Source organism: Schistocerca serialis, chromosome 1, assembly GCF_023864345.2.
Source record: "Schistocerca serialis cubense isolate TAMUIC-IGC-003099 chromosome 1, iqSchSeri2.2, whole genome shotgun sequence".
Lineage (NCBI taxonomy): Eukaryota > Metazoa > Arthropoda > Insecta > Orthoptera > Acrididae > Schistocerca > Schistocerca serialis.
The window spans coordinates 569,247,764-569,266,016 of NC_064638.1; the positions used below are offsets into that span (position 1 = coordinate 569,247,764).

General features: G+C 43.4%; 1 protein-coding gene across 1 annotated transcript in view; it reads left to right on the forward strand.

Moving 5' to 3' along the window:
• The first annotated feature begins 5,272 nt into the window (after positions 1 to 5,272).
• Positions 5,273 to 18,253, forward strand: part of LOC126476178 (uncharacterized) — a 60,544-nt gene continuing 47,563 nt past the window's right edge. The window contains exon 1 of the mRNA XM_050103524.1: positions 5,273 to 5,501. The gene's annotated coding sequence lies outside the window, so the exon portion shown is untranslated. The remainder of the gene's footprint in view (positions 5,502 to 18,253) is intronic.

The following is an 18,253-nucleotide window of genomic DNA, read 5'->3' on the forward strand; positions in this document are numbered from 1 at the left end:
AAACTTTTTCGGTAGATGCTTCATATTCTAGCCATGTGCATTTGATCAACCAAGACTTCTGAACTGATCGTCCCTTACCGGATCGACCAGGTTTTCGCTGTGAGCGGTTCTCACCTGAGGACGACGAAGCAATTGACGACTTCGATGCACGCCTTTTTGGTAACAAATTTATCAATTGCAAATTTAATTTACAATACACTAAGGGACTAAAGTAAAGGAATAAAATATAGTCATATAAAATAGTCCACTAGACACTAAAGTCGGAACACTAAACACGTCTGCAGCATGCACTGAACGAAACTATCCACACAGAATGATTGCGACAGCAGGGTGGGCTTTATATATAACCACGGCGTCGTAATGCCTCGAAGCGGCAAGGCGACGCGAGACAGAGGGTTCCAGGCGCTTCTGCTCCTGTCCTTTTGATGTCGCCACGGCCATAGTGCTGGCCCGCAGGTGCCAGATTTCACCCGAAGGTTCGCGCCCCGGAACAAATTCTAAGTGACAGGTGTATTTCCCACGCCAGAGTCGATCGATAGCCAACATTGTTTTCTTATGAGAGTTTCCTTAAATATTTGCGGCCCGTGGGGGTAATTATCTTCAGCAGTACGATTTTTTGCTCGTCCGCCATGTTCGATCGTCTACTTCTAAGTATTGTACATACAGTAAGACAACTTTGCCGCTTATTTTTGCTGAATTCGGTTGCTTGTATCACTTTCACACTGAGTTTGAAAATTTCAGTAGCGAATGCTCTCCGAAATCCGCAAAGAAGAGAACACATTCAATACCCACAGTTTTTCAGCGTTTCGAACTGTTTTCTAATACGTCTTGTTATTTAGATGGCTTCTCACTTCCATTTCGCTGTGGATCGGCGATCCTGGCCCCGAAACCAGTAAACTTAGTTAAAAAAAAAACGAGAGGGAGCACACACGAACGCACAGTACATCGCAAATGAAAAAACACATTTATTTCTTGTATATGCAGCTCACCTTTTACAATAGATCGAAATACGAAGACAACAACGGTTATTTCAGAGTTGACTTAAAAGAAAGTGCACATCACTGACAATAACAAACTTGTCCGTTTTTTTGTTATTGTACAGAGGAAAATTGATCAGAAACAAAATAATACAGACTTCGTACAATGAATAATTATTTTTTCGTGGTGTGTATTTGAAATAAATGTGAAACCACAGTAAAACAAGTGATATAACATAGGAAATTGAGTGTGCACCGCACCAATGAGGTATCGCTGTCAGAAAAGTGCATTAGACTAGGCTCCGTTCGTAATGACACCGACAGCAGCTGTCAGACGCCGTCGCCAGAGGTCTCCTGATAACATCGGCCGACAACTTGGTCACGGTGCATCCGATCGTCAGTTTTTGACGGGGCCAAGGTGGTTTAGCCTCGGTGGGATGGATACCATGACGCCTCTGTGCTTGGAGACGAGTGTTGCATTGTGCCTTTTGCAGTTAAGAAGAATCCGACAGCTAGTGAATGAGCTACATCCGTCTCGAAAAGAACGTGACGAGTACTGTGCACTCTGTCCTCAGGTGTCGCAATAACCAGACAAGTCTGGCGAGATGAACGAAGAAACTTTCTATTACGCACTCAAGATGATTCGTGATGACTTTGAAAAGCGAGACTACAAGCACTCTGTTCTGCTGTATTTATTTAAAGTTTTGCAAATATACGTCATTTAACCTTCAACGACAGTCAGTCAGCATATATGTGAAAGACAAGCAAAAAGTTTAGAATAAAACACACACACACACACACACACACACACACACACACACACACACACACACACACACACACACACCAATTTTGCAAATCACTTCACTTCATACAATAGAATCACCAACTTACTGCCATACAAAGGCCAATAAGCAGTAATAATAATTTTTACACAGCTAACAACCATGTACCACAACCCCAGAAAGATCCACTACAGTAGCTGTAAGCATCAGCACAGCACCCTTCTCACTTGAACAAATTACTTTTTCAGTTTACAACTTAAGCCTAAAATTTCAGATAAAGATTTTTCCTACTTGTGGTTTCCCATAAACTTACGAATTCAGTCCATAGATTCCCAACTAGACTGAAGCGCAAAAGAAACTGGTACAGACATGTGTATTCAAATACCGACGAGATACGTAAACAAGCAGAATACGGCGCTGCGGTCGGCAACACCTATATATGACAAAAAGTGTCTGGCGCAGTTGTTAGATCGGTTAGCGCTACGGTGGCAGGTTAACAAGATTTGAGTGAGTTTGAACGTGGTGCTACAGTTGGCGCACGAGCGATGGGACACAGCATCTCCGAGGTAGTGATGAAGTGGGGGCTTTCCCGTACGACGGTTCACAAGTGTACAGTAAATATCAGGAATCCGATAAAACATCACATCTCTGACATCACTGCGGTCGGAAAAAGATCCTGCAAGAACGGGACCAACGACGTCTGAAGAGAATCGTTCAACGTTCCGCAAATTGCTGCAGATTTCAACGCTTCTGACAGGTGTAAGTGTGCGAATCATTCAACGAAACGTCATCGATATGGGCTTTCGGGGCCGAAGGCCCACTGATGTAGCCTTGATGACTGCACGACACAAAGCTTTACACCTCGCCTGGGCCCGTCAACACCGATATTAGACTGTTGATGACTGGAAACATGTTGCCTGGTCGCCCGAGTTTCGCTCCAAATTTTATCGAGTAGATGGACGTCTACGGGTATGGAGACAATCTCATGAATCCATGGACGCTGCGCCGGCCGGAGTGGCCGAGCGGTTCTAGGCGCTACAGTCTGGAAGCGCACGATCGCTACGGTCGCAGGTTCGAATCCTGCCTCGGGCATGGATGTGTGTGATGTCCTTAGGTTAGTTAGGTTTAAGTAGTTCTAAGTTCTAGGGGACTGATGACCTCAGAAGTTAAGTCCCATAGTGCTCAGAGCCATTTGAACCATGGACGCTGCATGTCAGTAGGGAATTGTCCAAGCTGGTGGAGGCTCTGTAATGGTTCGGGCCGTGTGCAGTTGGAGTGCTATGGGACGCCTGATACGTCTAGATACGACTCTCATAGGTGACACGTACTTAAGCATCCTGTCTGATTACTTGCATCCATTCATGTCCATTGTGCATTCCGACGGCACTTCCGACAGGACAATGGGACACTCCACACGCTTAGAATTGCTACAGGGTGGCTCCAGGAGCACTGAGTTTAGACGCTTCTGCTTACCGCTATACTCCCCACACATGAACATTAGTGAGCATATCTGGAATATCTTACAACGTACTGTTCAGAAGCGATTGCCACCCCCTCGAACTCTTACGGATTTATGGACAGGTCTGCAGGATTCATGGTGTCAATTCCTCCCAGCACTATTTCAGACATCAGTCGAGTCCTTGCCACGTCGTTTTGCGGCATGTTTGCGTGCTCACAGGGGCCCTACCAACACCGACTCAAAAGGAAGGCCTTGGCGCTTGTTAGTGACGTCACGTCAGCTAGGCACGGCGAACGCCAGGTCTGTTGCAGGCATACTCTGGCACAGGAAAATGTGAAACTATTGGCAGTAGTTGACCAACACTCATTGTTCTGAGACATTTCTGCAATCAATTAATTGTGCAATTCATTACACTTCTTAACAAATAGTGTACTCCTGAACTTAAATTTCCACCTGTTTTAAGGATTGACATACAAAAACAACTTCATGGTCCAGCAGCAACAGAATTCGTGCTTCTTTACCTTATTTGTAAATCTGAGGAAGTTACGTTTGTACTGGGTTGCTTTTACAAGAAACTGTGAAAATATTGGTGCTCTTCTTTAGGTATCTTGGTTGACTATGGGGTGAGGAGCACTCAAAAAATGGCTCTGAGCGCTATGGGACTTAACAACTGAGGTCATCAGTCCCCTAGAACTTAGAACTACTTAAAACTAACTAAACTAAGGACATCACACACATCCATTCCCGAGGCAGGATTCGAACCTGCGACCGTAGCGGTCGCGCGGTTCCAGACTGAAGCGCCTAGAACCGCTCGGCCACACCGGCCGGCTGAGGAGCACTGAATGTTAATGATATATCTTGCGATTTTACACGTTGGGGGAGGGGTTGGGGGACAGAAGAAGAGGCAAAAGAGAGATACTTGTTTTATCAAATAAAATTTTTTTATCTTATAAAGTTTCTCCTTTAAGTTGCATGAGGGGAATATTTATCTTTTCTAATGTGCATATTTAAAAAAAGTTAGCTCAGCAGTATTTTCGATGTTTGAAGCTATTTTGTTTCCTGTTTAGCATTCCTTTCGTTGAAAACGACTGTAATCTAATGACTGGCAACAGTTGGACATTTACACATGTAAATTAGTTCACATTTCCAGTGACGGTGTCAAACAAAAATAAATAAATATATAAAAGAAACGAGTTCATTCTAAGGGGGTTGGGGTAAGTTTCGATAACAAAATGGATCAAGTAAATATAGTTACTTGAATGCAAAATTTCCGAAGCTTGCAATAGGGCAAAGCATCTTCTCATATAGATCTACATTTGTTTTGACAGGATTCAGTAATACAGAACTGTGATCTTCATTTGTAGCTTTACAATAGTAAGAAAATCTTTCATCTAAATAAAACTGCAGAATCCAAAACAATACCAAACTTTTGTCCAAAAATAAGAGATTTATAGTGATAAGCACGCCCGGGCGTTTCTGCCTGCAACAGACCTGGCGTTCGCCGTGCCTAGCTGACGTGGCGTCACCAAGCGCCGAGGCCTTCCTTTTAGTCGGTGTTGGCCCTACACGATACTAGGCAGCTGTACCAATTCCTTTTGCTCTTCAGTGTATGTCTAGATTACGATATTTTCCGTTCTCGGGATGCCACACCTCACTCTTTCTTGTACTAAACTTATCAGCTTCTCACAGTCCACGTTCCATGTGTGAGAACGTCGCTCGATTTGAACGAAGGAAACAAACGATTTGAATTTCACCGATTGTCGTCCGAAGTCTGTACGTTTGGAAGATGAGATCGGCTACATTGTGTCCGCGCACGTATCGGCGTACTGATTTAAAAAGATCGGCCGTCTTCGGCTGATGTCGGCTGGCGGCGGAATCCACCGATATCGGTGCTACTGTGACTGCAGCCGAACAAAAGGTTAATGAACACTGACTCGCTCCACATCCTTACAGGTTCTCCATGGTGGAACCTATGGAGCCATGTGCAAATGAAGGAATTGGACTCCGCTGAGCATCAGCGTCAGATTGGGTTGCCGAAACGATTCCGAGCCGAGGCGGGCGCCCGTGCGTTATGCAGTGGCGCAGCGTAGCGCGGTTGGCCTCCCGCCAGCTGCGGTTTTGGAAACGTCTCAGAGCGATGGCTGCCCTAGGCAGTGCCGACGCACTAGCCGAGCTGACTAGCGCGCGGGGAGTCGAAGAACGCTCTGCAGCCGCAAGGTCGCGGCGCTCAATCCACGTCAACAAACCACACACAGCAGCCGGGGCGCCACTTTACCCAAGGTGAACCGCTGTAGTAACTGTGTTGACTGATCCTTGTAGGCTCCCATACTGTGAAATGATAACTGTCTTTGTGCTCTCCTGCATCTGCTTATTTAACCCTCAGTCGGTGTCGTGAATGTTTTATGAAATAATCTGTATCGTGGGGCAGTTGCAGACCCCAGTCTCTTACTGAACATTTTGTAGAGAGGCATTTGGTCAGAAATATAACATAAGTACGGGCTATTCCCATTGTACTTATTTATTGCAATGAAAACAGCTTTACAAAATTTAAACATAACAATGGACTGTTTAATATTTCGTTAGCGCACCAGTTTCAAATTGCAATTTATCTTTAACCCCTTCAGACCCTCTGGCTACAATTGTGTACATAACTTTTACTGTGTAGAAGTATCTTTTTCCCTTTGGAAACCTGAAGTACACAATTTTGAATGTTTAACCTTTTCATCATGCGCAAGTGCTGCCAACTGTTGGGCACCACTATGAAAATATCAGCAAGTCAATGTTCGGTGCGTAGAATACACTGATGTGGATGATTCGCAGTATTCCGCTGTATAATTTAATATTGTTATTTTGCATGTTAATTATTGAATGATCATTTTAGTATATATTACAGTAGCGAATATTTCGTAATTAGTTATTTTAGTACATAAAATGAAGCCAAGTGTACAAAGTTTGTTTTGAAAACGGGTTCTCGTATAAATCTTGCATCTGAAATCATTAAAAAAAATCACCTAAAAGCAGCACCGCAAAAATAAAAGTTTTCTTTCCGACAGACAACATTCAGGTCTGAAAGAGTTAAATCATATCTTTGGTAATTAAGAGCAGTGCAGCTATGTGTATTAGTGTCCAAAATATAAAACAACGATTAATCAGGTAAGCTTCAATGTAAGGTAATTTCACAAACACTGAAGCTGAGAAAATTTTCATTCAGCCACACACTCAAAGCAGATTGAGCGCCTCTGCTGACTACTTACATGTATCGGTTGCGTCCATAGAAAGTGTTCCGTTTTGTTCCTTCACTAACTCGTTCACACTCATCATCACTATTTGATATACTGTATCTGGTTCAGATTCAATATCGTGTTCGCTGCTGCTTACACGAGCACTTTCATTGGCTGTTTCAGCATCACTGTCTTCAATATCTTCTACCTCATGTAACCACTGAGTGACAATAGCCTCAAAACCTGCACATGTAATACTCACTCAATACTTGTTAACCATACAAAGCGATCTTTCCGTAAGTAATGCAAAGTATAAAGTGTTTAAAATTACTAAGTTCGTAACGTAAACTGTATGGTGTGGTCGCGTCATATCCCCAGCAGCTTATTCTACTTATCGAGTCAAATTAACAGCAGCTCGCAACAATGACTGTTCACCATAAACGCTCGTAACGAACTAAACGAAAGCTACAGAGAAGCAGAAATGCACAGTATAGAAAATTGCGGCGTCATGCGCATCGGGATGTTGGAGGGGTGTAGCATCATACGCCGCAACTCCGACTAAGAGTTAAATTAATACTTCTGACCTTTTGCATATTTATTTTAATTTCTGTAATTAATCATTCATTCATCCTAAAACACAAACTCTTCAAACTTAAGACACAGAATACAAACGATAGCAACATTCGCTTTTCCACAACTTGCTCAATAAAATGATGTTAAATACCTTCGTGATTTCGCCGACCGAAAATTCTTTCCGTCATGTTCCTGGTCACCCAGTAAGACTCGCGATTAAGTACCCAGTAAGACTCGCGATTAAGTCAGTCCTTGAGACTTTAGAACATTGTACGTCGCACAGAAAGGAGTGGAATAGTCTTGCACGTCTGTAGCTATGTAATTATTATCGTGTATTACTACATTCGTAGGTCTCCAGTAATAGGAAGTCTCCGTGATTCATTTGGTTCAAATGGCTCTGAGCACTATGGGACGTAACTTCTGAGGTCATCAGTCCCCTAGAACTTAGAACTACTTAAACCTAACTAACCTAAGGACCTCACACACATCCATTCTAGAGGCAAGATTCTAAACTGCGCCGTAGCGGTCGCGCGGTTCCAGACTGAAGCGCCTAGAACCGCTCGGCCAGTGATACATTTAGACTGGAAAGATATTTTAGATGGCGAAATGAACACTTTAGTCTCTGAGATGTACATTCCTTATCTGTTTTCTAAGGCTGAATACGTTTTATAGGTCATTTGTATATTAATAATTTAGTCAGCATCGGAAAAAAATAAGCAAAATTATTTAACATAAAACCAATTCAGGTAAACACATTCTCAGATTAATATTCTATGTCGATACACATGTTCATGGAAAGTTCTGTTTCTTCATTGTTTTGTAGCTCATGAACTCAAGAATTACATTAATACCTCACTGGATTCTGTGTCTGAGCAGGAACACAACATTTTAAACTAAAATACAGTATTAATTTTAATAATGAACAGCCTCAGTTGCACCGTTTACCTGGACTTTACCTAGGTTTCAGTCGGGATAACCCAACCTTCTTCAGAATAACAGTATCTACTGCTTGTCCATTGTGGACATCGTCAAGATAAAACTACAAATCCATAAATTATCGTCAAACTGTAAAACTTATCTGGCACTGCCTCGGCCCCACTTTGCTACCGCGATGCAGCAGCCACGAGTGCTGTTCATTTTTTGAACACAACCTACGACCAGCTTAGAGACAGAAGCGATGACACTTTCTGCAGGACCTGACCATCATTTTGCAGGGCAGTGCTCAACCACGTACAGTGCAAGCTGTTACTGAGTTGTTTGACTGATGGGGCTGCTAAGTGCTATACCACCTACTGCACTCCCCTGACTTAAGCCCTCGTAAGTTCAACTCGATTTCTAAACTGAAGGAAACACTTCACTTCACGGCATTCGCTTCAGAACTTAAAAATTCTTCGGGAAATCGACCAAGCCGCTCGAACTGTCAACATAACTGGCACTGCTAAGAGTATCCGACTTCCACATCGCTGCAGCGGGTTATACACAACGTCGGTGACTACTTTGAAGGTCAGTAAAACTTTGAAACACTTATCTATTTTGTACAAGCTGTAAATAAATAGTTGCCAGTATTAAAGTTCCAACCCTCGCACTTTCAGTATGACGGAGCTCCCCCCCCCCCCCCCCCCCCTACTCCACATTTTACCAGATGTGTGAGGGAACATCTCCACCGCACTTACTCTGATCGCTGGGTTGGTCGTGATAGTATAATTAACTGAGCACCAAGTTCACCATACCTTACACATTACTTTTGTTTATGGGGGTTGGAAGAATGAGGTGCAGAAAGGAAAGGTGAACAAGCAAAATGAACTGCATGGTCGCATCGGGGAGTCTCTTGCTGTCACTGGGAAAGGCGCAGAGGCACTCACACAAGCGACACAACGTGTTCTCCCAAGAGTGCAACAAATGCACTGAAGCTCACGTTCGGAAATTCGAGCATTTACTATGAATTGCGAAACAATTGTGATGTGACGTGTACGATGATCCTTACAAAGATAAATTTATTAAAAAAACATTTTTCAATTTCAGATGCTTTGTAAAAGGCTTGTTGTAATGTTTACTAACTGTTGTACACGTGTACACTTATATAAATCTGACAATATACTGAATAACACAAAAAATAAATAACAGTGTACATTAAATGAGCTCTATCTAGGGAAATCGTTCGTTATAGCACAGATACCCACATTACGATTTTTTTACTTCAAATAATCGTTGCTTTCATATTCTTGATTATTGACCATTCCTCCTGAGACACCCTGTATAATACACGATTTCGTAACGCACCACACCACACTACTTATATTTAAGTGATACGTAGTGTCTCTCGCTGATATAAACTATCTCTTTCAAACATCCTTTCACAGTGGTGTAACTATAAAGAGGTTTATTTGCCCAGCCTCTTTATATCAGTTTCCAAAATCAGTGCAATCAATTTCAAAAGATCATTCTACGTATTTCATTTTGTAGTCATGTCCGTAAGTTGAAGGAGCTTCGAATGAGTGAAAGAAAAGCTGGATCTCAATGTTGCACGGACGAGGAGTTCATTCTGTTTGGAAGGCAAGCTCAGGTCTGGGAAACAAAGGGAGGAGAATCGGTTGTGTCCTATTCAAAGGAAACAACTCGGCATTGCCTTAGGCGAGCTGGGGAAATCCGGAAAACCTAAATCTGTATCGCCAGGTCCTCCCAAATGCGAGTATCTTACCATTGCAGCGCCACATCGTTCCGTTTGAGCTAAGAGGTCCACGAAACATCACAATAGTCGTTCACGTAGTAGAGGGATTGGGTAAAAATATGGAAAAAACCACAAGAAACCCATGCTTGAACATAAACTCAGATGCTAGGCAGGTCTGTAGGTTGTACTTTTGTATTTTCCAACGAGCGGCACCTGTGCAATGTGCTCAATACGTTGCAAATTTAGTGGTGGTCAGAACAGTGCTCTGTGTAGTTGTCAGCGCATTATGTCGGAGATTAGTGAATTCGAACGAGGACATTCTTGGTGCTCGTGTAGTGGGTGTTCCGTAACCACAGTAGCCAAAGTGTTTTAGTGTTTCAAGAGGAACCCCGAACCGAGTGATGGTCGATCACTGAAGAGGGTTGTAATGAAAAATAAGAGGATGATACCTGTAAAAGGCACTGATAGAACTGAATTTCGCTCTCGCGAACCCCGTCAGTACCAAAACACCAAGGGAGCTCTTTAAGCAGGGGCCTGCAGGGCGAGTTGGAATTTCAAAATCACTCAACAGTGATGCAAACGCCCGTAACAGAACAACGTGGTCCCTAGGACATAAATCCTGGACTACGGAGGACGGGAAGCATGTCATTTAGTCGAATGAGTCCTGTTTTACACTATTCCCAATTTCCAATGTCTGGCCAGGTTTACGTCCCAGGAGTGAAACATGGCGGGGGTTCGATGATGATTCAGGTAGCCATATCGTGGTATTCCACGGGCCGAATGGTTACTATGCAAAGTCGCATTACTGCCAAGGCTTATGTGAGCATTTTGGCTGATGAGATCCATCCATGTTTGTTCTCCAGTGGTGATGCTGTGTTTCAAGACGAAAGAGTCCCAGTTAACGCATCTCCCGTCGTCATGGGCTGGTTTTGTAAGCACGAGGATAATTGTCGCATCCCTCCTTGCCAAGACAGTCACCAGATCTCAATGTGACTGAGCCTTTGTGGTTCACTTTGGAGAGAAGGGCGCGTGATTGCTAACCAGCTCCATCATCGTTCTTATCTTCCCACTATTTTGCAAAAAGAGTGGTATAAGATTCCCTTGAAAACTTTACAGGACGTGTATTGATAGATTCCGAGACGACTGGAACTTATACTCAATGCTAATGGTGTTGGTACACCGTATTAGGAATGGTAATGTGTTGTGATTTTCGTATCCATGTTTCTGTTCATCCCTTGTATGTCATAGAGGTGGCCTGACATATCGGACATGACAGATTGTTACGAATACAAGTTATATCGGAAAACCGACTTGGACTGCAGATGACACTTTCATCTACATCTATATCTACATGGTTACTCTGCAATTCACACTTAAGTGCCTGGCAGAGGGTTCATCAAACGCTTTTCATACTACTTCTCTAACATTCCACTCTCGAATGGCGCGTGAGAAAAATGAACGCCTGAATCTTTCCGTTCGAGCACTGATTTCTCTTATTTTATTATGATGATCATTTCTCTCTTCGTAAGTGGGTGTCATCAAAATATTTACGCATTCGGAAGAGAAAGTTGGTGACTGGAATTTTGTAAATAGGTCTCGCTGCAAAGAAAACCGCCTTTGTTTCAGTGACTGTCACTCCAACTCGCATATCATATCAGTGACACTATCACCCCTATTGCGCGATGACACGAAACGGGCTGCCCTTCTTTGCACTTTTTCGATGTCCTCCGTCAATCCTACCTGGTAAGAATCCCATACCGCGCAGGAATAATTCATTGTGTAATGTTATTCCCCTGGCGGCAACAGTACAACAGTCCGCGTGTGTTGTTGCCTCGCTTCAGAATGGAAGATGCACAGCGGCTCCCTACGCAGTAAATCAGGCCATTAAGCATTAAGCTTCACACTGCTGGATAAGCGCACATCGTATGACATCAGTAGTAGTACATACTGGGCGTTGTCATACAGCTTTATTTATCACCTCGACAAAAATCTACCTCCGCCCATGAAATTATACATTCAGTCTTCAATCGGACATTTTTCTAAACAGTGGACAGTTTAGCGGCGACATTTTCGCTGTTCAAGAAAAGTTCCACCTCGAAAATCACCTCATCATCCTTCTGGATATACGTACTAAGCAATGGCTTTTTCATCCGAGGATAGAGGATGCTTTTAATAGTTTTACAAAGAAACTGTCTCGAAATCTGGCAGAAAATCCAAAGAGATTCCGGTCGTATGTGAAGTACACCAGCGGAAAGACATAACTAGTAACATAAATGCGCGTTGACAGTGATGATGTTACTGGCGACAGTGCCACTGAAGCTGGTTACTAAATACGTCTTTCCGAAATTCCTTCACAAAAGGAGACGACATATATATTCCTGAATCCGAGTCAAAAATAACTGCCAACATGAGTAACTTAGAAGTAGATATCCTTGGTGTAGTAAATCACTTAATAAAGGCAAGGCCTCCGGCCCTGATTGTGTACCAGTAAGGTTTCTCTCATAGTATGCTGACACAATAGCTCCATATTTGGAAAACATGTACAACCTCTTGTTCTTTGAAACATCTCTACGTAAAGACTGGAAAGTTGCAAAGTCACATCAATACCCAAGAAAGGAATTAGGACTAATTCACTGAATTAAAGTCCCATATCGCTAACATCGATCTGCACTAGGATTTTGGAAAACATACTGTGTTCTAACGTAATAAGTTATCTCGAACAAAACGAATTATTTACAAACAGCCAACAAGGATTCAGAAAATACCGTTCTTGTGAAACAACTGCGTGCCTATGGATTATCGTCTCAGTTGTGTGACAGAATTCGTGATTTCTATCAGAAAGGTGACAGTTCGTAATAACTAACGGGAAGTTATCGAGTAAAATAGAATATCTGGCATTCCCCAAGGAAGTGCTACATGTTCTCTGCTCTTCCTGATCAACATAAACGATTTGGGAGACAATTTGAGTAGCACTCTTAGATTCTCTGCAGATGATGCTGTCATTTACCGTCAAGTAAAGTCACCAGATGATCGACAAGAACTGCAAAGTACCAAAAGGAATTTTCTAAATTTCGGTTACGCGATAAATCACAAATCTAAAAACTGTAAATTCAACTAAATACTTGGAGATGCAATAGATGTAACCAGGAATAACTTAAATTGGAACGATCACATAAATAATGTTGTGGGTAAAGCAAACCGAAGACCACGATTTATTGGCAGGACACAGAGAAAAATGCAACAAGTCTACTAAAGAGACTGCCTGCACTACTCTTGTCCATTCTCTTCTGAAGCATTGCTGTGCGGTGTGCGACCCGCATCGGATGGATTGACGGTGGATACCGAAAAAGTTCAGAGAAAGGCAGCTCGTTTTGTACTATCGCGAAACAGAGGAGAGAGCGCCACGGATATGATACGTGGCTTGGGATGGAAATCATTAAAACAAAGGCGTTTTTCTCTGCTACAGGACCTTCTCGTGAAATATCCGTCGCCAATTTTCTTCTCAGAATGAAAATAATTTGTTGGCGCCCACCTATTTAGGGAGAAATGATCACGATAAAATAAGAAATCAAAACTCGCATAGAAAGATTTAAGTGGATGTTTCCCCGCGCGCTGTTAGAGAGTGGAACGATAGAGAAATAGCTTGAAGGTGGTTCGATGAACCTCATCAGGGCACTTAATTGAGAATGGCAGAGTAGTCATGTAGATGTAGAACAAGTAAGTACTTTGATAAGCCAAAGTAGTAGCTTGTGTTTCTGTGTCCTGTGCTGATGAAGTGGGGTACCCCCGTGGCGATGAAACACCCCCTTTAAAGGACAGCTTCCCGCACCATTTCCTCTTGAAGCCTGATGTAAACTCTTGAAGAGATTTCAGTAGTTTGCTCCCGTGACGTTTTGTCACTTACGAGCATAATCTGTTACTACCACCAGAACATGACAGTCTAGAAACAAAAAAACACTCAATATCTCATTGCTGATGACGGCTGAGCCTTCGCCTTTTTCTGCGCTACTGAATCCACATGTTTCCATGTTTCTGTTGCTTGCTTTGCTCCTTCGTATCGGATCACAGCGATACGCCAAACTTTCGTCCGTGGTGATTAGGCGCATAAAGATGTCATCTGTATTGGCTTAACACATCTGCAACATTTGCGCTACTACCTTGGCACTGCGAGTTTTTTCAATCAGTGTGAGCTATCGGGGAACCCAGCGTGCGGCGACTTCTATCGTGCTTGAAATATCGTGATAGATGTTCATGACTGACTTCGTTTTTCCGCTATCGTCTCGATTGAGTGACGCCGGTCTTCGCGCACCAGAGCTTTCGTTTCTACTGTGATTCCCAGTCCTTTACAGAGAGATTGGCTGGCACTTCATTCTTCGTCATTCAGGCTTGTACGAATGCACTGGAAGCGTGTGCGCCATCCAAACCACCGTGCCATGTGATGGCGCGCATTGTCGTACGCTGCCACCGTTCCCCTTGAAATGCGGGAAACTAATTACCGTACAGCACTCCTTTCTATCAATGGGCTGTGCATTTTGTTGCAAATAAGAAGAATTCGCGAGAGATAGGTCGGGCGAGAGAGCTTCAGCATATAGGTTCTCTAGGTCGTGCCAATGTAGGTTGCGCGACACCAACTACTTACGTAACTCGAGCAAAAGTCACAGGGTGTAAGATCTGGGCTATAAGGTAGATGCGGTACATAGGTAATGTTGAATTGAGCCAGAAACCGCATGACTTGATTTGCGACGAGAGGGCGCGCATTTTAAAGATGAAGCGGCCACCCAGTCGGAGATAGTTCTGATGTTTCCTTGCAATATGCTTCCTCAGTTTACCCAATCCTGACGTGTAGCATGGTGCTGTAAAAGTAGTATGAGGGGGGACTGCATGATGGTAAGTCATTCCATGACGGTCAAGAAATGTAATCATCACTTCCCCTGCAGAGGGAACAATTTTCGCCTTGTTTGGTGTTGAGGGCCTGGCAATTTCTACACTATGCTGGCTCGTTCTACTTCAGGATCATGATAATGCAGCCATGACTCATCACAGATAATAATTCCAGAAACGCATCGCCTCAAGCAGCAAAGAGACGCAGTATCTCATGGGTTTGCTTCATTCTCATGGCCTTTTGTTTTCGGGAGTCAACCGAGTACAAACACCGGTCATAAGGAGATGATCATGCAAAATTGTAAAGACACTTCCACGTGAATTTCTCAGTACTTCACTGATGTTTCGTAATGCTATCCGCCGATGCTCACGGACAATTTTAGCTTGATGTTGAGTGCCGTCACAACAGAATCCGAAACACCAAAGCACACCTTGCTTAACACAGGCAAGTCGGCCTTCTTTGAAGTCCCTGAACCACCCAAACACAGTTGCACGGAGTAATGCATCATCACCGTACGCTTACTGCAGGTTTTCTTAAGTCTCGGTAGGTGTATGGTTTAAATGAACCGCTCCTCTCGCGTCACCTCCATTGTTTAGTATGCGAAATACAAAATGTGTTTTACAAACTACAGCATTACTACCAACCTACCGATACGAAAGTGCTGCCGTCTATGGACATCATGTATAAAAACCCGCTCTCTTCAAAAATATTTATGGCAGAAACTACAGGGAAAACCAATTTCAGCCTTTCTTGATCAGCCCTCGTACCTAATGAGTGGCCAAGCATACAGAACAACTCTTGAAACTCGGTGTACAATTCGCCATGCAGTCTCTACTTCGACGAAGCGACGGGCTGGTTGGAGGTCTTCGGACATCCTGGAACCGACCTGTAGTAAGAGGTCGACCTTATTCATACTGCCACTTAAAATTTCTATCCTCCTGGAAATTCCACCATGGTAGAGAATGAAATGAAACTACGTGTGACATTAAAAACCCCTGGCTCATCTAGCGCTGTCTTAGCTCGGAAGCTGATCTGCAAACTAAAGTGTACTGAAATCCACACGAGTCCGTTATACTACCCTGCTTCTCAGCGACTTGAAAATGGTGTGCTAAACGCAGTCAGAAAAACTATACTGCGGACCTCTCTCCAGATGTTGCAAACTGACGTGACCTCGTACTAGGCAAGTGTTTTCATGTGGCCACACGACAGTGCATGATGTTGTCGTGACCGAGTCTTATCGTGCTTTCTTAGGGCTCTTTGGTATACTGGTCAAATAAAAACAATGCAGCTGAGTCGGGAGTCCCTCTAGTTAGACACCCGGAAGTAAATATCATAGAATCAAGAGAGCTCACGACTCCACAACTGTGATACATATCTACAAGACCCACATCTCCTATCCTCACCTATACAGATTAGCATAGATCCACAGGCCTCCCAAGTTTTACCATTCACTCCAAATCCGTCAATGCTGGGAACTCCTCTCTACATTCCTATCTGTGTAGAAACGCTGACCAGTTCATGTTCTCGTTGCCATAATCACGCTGCTCGCAGTAATATGCTGGCACAGCATTCCACCATTTCATGTACTCGGTCGCTAACCGCGGTGTTAATGAAACTCAGAATGCTTCTGCACCGTTACGACCACAGTGCTGTGTGGTTACGACAGGAGAGCTCCATGATGTCTGCGGCGGGGCGAATGATTTTTAACGCGCGCGACCCAGGCGCATATAAAAACTGGCAAAACAGCAGGCAAGAGAGATTGAATCGGCGACCGCTGTAGGGCCGACTGTAGCATTCTGGGCGGGGGAAGTATTGTCGCTCTAACACCACCCGCCGAAGCAGGCATCATTGGTTCAAATGGCTCTGAGAACTATGGGACTCAACTGCTGACGTCATCAGTCCCCTAGAACTTAGAAATAGTTAAACCTACCTAACCTAAGGACATCACACACATCCATGCCCGAGGCAGGACTCGAACGTGACCCGTGACAGTCGCGCGGTCCCAGACTGTAGCGCCTAGAACCGCTCGGCCACTCCGGCCGGCAGGCATCATTGCCCGTCATCCTACGTGTCCAGCCCCAATAGACCGAGGGTTGAACTGGGGCCGTTCTAGCCACCTACGGCGACGCGATGTTGTTCGTCAACTGAAAAATTTTCACTCGCCTTTCGGTGATCTGCAGCCCACGTCAGCCTTGATAGAAAACGAATAATGTTTCTCGACTGGAGAGGCCGTAGCGGAACCACCCGCACTAATTACATCTAAAGGGCATATCAATTTTTTTTTAGTTTGTTTCACTAGCTATTAAATGAGAGAGAGAGTCCTTTTGTGAAAATTCCGATATATTGTCATATCTTGGATGCAGATTTAGTACCAAATCCGATCTAATTCGAAGTGGCAATTTCGACATTTACATGTAATCACACTCACTTTAAGTAGGCAATTTATGGTATGCATCTTAATCTGTCACCGGAAACATTAGAAACGAATTGTCTGTAAAATAAAATGCTCGCTCGATATTCCACAAAACGGTCACTTTGATCAACTAGTTCTCAGTTACGATCTGTACAATACACCATGCAGATTTTAGTTATTCAAAAGACCTCAGTTCACACAAACTTTACGCCCTGTGACTCGTTGAGGCACTCCACGGTTTTTTCGCAATCGTAATCCCGCAAAATTAAAACGCCTTTTCAGAGCGCCGTGTAAACGCGTCCTTTAATCATGATGGCTGAGCTCTCAATGTGCTTCTAGACTCCACACAGCGATTCTCTTGCCCACAAAATGCGCGCGAATGCTCTCACTTTTGATATGCGGAGATTCACCACTTTCAATCAGCTATCAGTTCTAAGCCTCCCTATCTCGCCTCTTTTACTTTAGAACAATCAGAACATTAATAGCCTTCAAAGTAATTCATGCAATAAACAATTCCAGAAAACCCACAAGTATCAGAATAATCCCTTGAATTATTGTACTATGTTTCTCGTATCCCCAGTAGTATAAACTGGCAAATAACTCACTATAAATTCCCCTGGTGTATATGACTCCTGATGTCCAGATTCAAATTCCCACTCCCATGCTATCATATAATCGTTTAATAGAAATGCAGGTATTCACATATCATATTACACCGCAGTTACCCCTTCATCCACTCTAATAATCACATGAAATTAGAAATAATTAACAGAAGAGGCCGAAAAGCAGAACAGGAATGCAGTCAGTTCATCCTAGTAACGGGGAAATATAAATGTCACATTTAGAAAAATGAGAACACTCACTCACTTCCGCTAGTATCCACACCGGCAACAATTTGTCTAGTAATACGTTCACGAGACAGAGCATTATAGAAGTCTTAGTCGGGGGATCGGCAGCCAGCTCACAACTACTCTCAAATCGCTAGAACACCTCTGGAAAACCAATATGTCCCACAAACTTGACCATCCACATCCTATCGTTTCTTCTCGTCAAACTTGAACCGTTGCTCTAACCTTAGCACAATACCGATACCAGTCTGCTGCTCACTCTATCGCTTCACTACCCACTCACTCACTCTTCCATCTTCACACTACTGGCTACCAGCAGCTTCTCTTTCACTTGCAGTAAATAGCCATCAAATCGTAAAGTTTGCCATATTCATGAACATACTTCAACTGTTTATTTTAACCTGCTATTAACAGTATTGTAACTTTT